Below are 1458 nucleotides of genomic sequence, written 5' to 3' on the forward strand. Positions count from 1 at the left end.
ACATTTCCTGTTGCAATATTTGTCTGATTCTTTACTGATTTTGTAAAACGATTTAGCTAAGATGTTTATTTGGGTATGTTTTCCAGTTTGTCGCTATAGTGGGTCTTAGTATTAGGCAAATACAACCTTTATTGGTTTATTAAAAAAAAAAATTCCCCTTAATTTTTGTTTTAAAAAAAAAATAACACGGTGGAAAAAGTTATATGTTGTTGTTCGTCTAATGTTTTATTTACTAAATACTGACACCTGCTACGATCAGATAATTTTAACACATTAGGAAATGTGCTACGACTGTTCTGTTCCTACTATCAAGCCACTCCTGGATCAGAGACAACGTCAGAAGCATCTTAACTGGGCTAAGAAGGAAAAGAACTTGACTCAGTGGTCCAAAAGCCTCTTTTCAGATAAAAGTACATTTTGCATTACATTTATCTCGGTGTCTGAAGGAAGAGAGGATAGGAACATTGTTTATTCCAGCATAAGTCCAGTGTGAAGTTTTCACAGTCTGTGATGATCTGATGTGCCAGGTTATCTGCCGGTGCTGGTCCATTGTATTTTGTCAATGCAGCCATCTACAAGAAGATTTTAGAGCACTTTATGCTTCCATCTGCTGACAACCTTTAAGCAGATGCTGATTTCCTTTTCCAGCAAGACTGGGATTTGGCCCACAGTGCCGAAACGTGCTTGATTTTCCAGCCAACTCGCCTGACCTAAACCTTATAGAGAGTCTATAGAGTACTGACAAGGGTTAGATGAGACACCTGACCTCATGCTGATCGCCTCCAATCCATGCAGTCATTTGTGCTAAAGGAGCCCTGACCAAGCACTACATACATTTTTATAAAATTGCTGTATTGTAAATACTTTTTTCATTGATCTTAGAAATTATTGTAATCATTTAAAAAAAAAAAGAATTTTGGATTAGATTTCTTTTGATTTTCCCATGATGTCAATTTTAAGATGCACTGAGTTTGAAGGTAGGTAGGAAACCTCTGTAGTCTCATTAGAGACCGTGGAGGCCAATAGTGACCACTGTGTTAGGACTGTGGGAGGAAACCGGAGTACCAGGAGAAAACCAACCAAGCACATGGAGAACATGCAAACTCCAGGCACAAACAACCGAAATGGGAATCGAACCCAGTCCTGAAGATGCAAAGCAACTAAAATCCCTCCAATTGACTTTCAAGATGTCAATTAGCTTTTTAGAAGCTTCTAAGGCCATGACAATTTTCTTGAGTTTCCCAAGTTGTTTAAAGTCACAGTCAACTGAGTGTATGTAAACTTTTGTCCCATTTTAATCATGATATGAATTATAAATTAAGTAATAAATTGCATTAAGAAGATGGCCAACTTGGAAAACTGTAGTTTGTTAACATGAAATCTGTGCAACGATTGAAAAAATTTATTTTAATTCATTCGACCTAAGTGAATGTAAACTTCTGACTTCTCAAAAATGAG

The sequence above is a fragment of the Clarias gariepinus genome, chromosome 5 (assembly GCF_024256425.1).
Source record: "Clarias gariepinus isolate MV-2021 ecotype Netherlands chromosome 5, CGAR_prim_01v2, whole genome shotgun sequence".
NCBI classification, from domain to species: Eukaryota; Metazoa; Chordata; class Actinopteri; order Siluriformes; family Clariidae; genus Clarias; species Clarias gariepinus.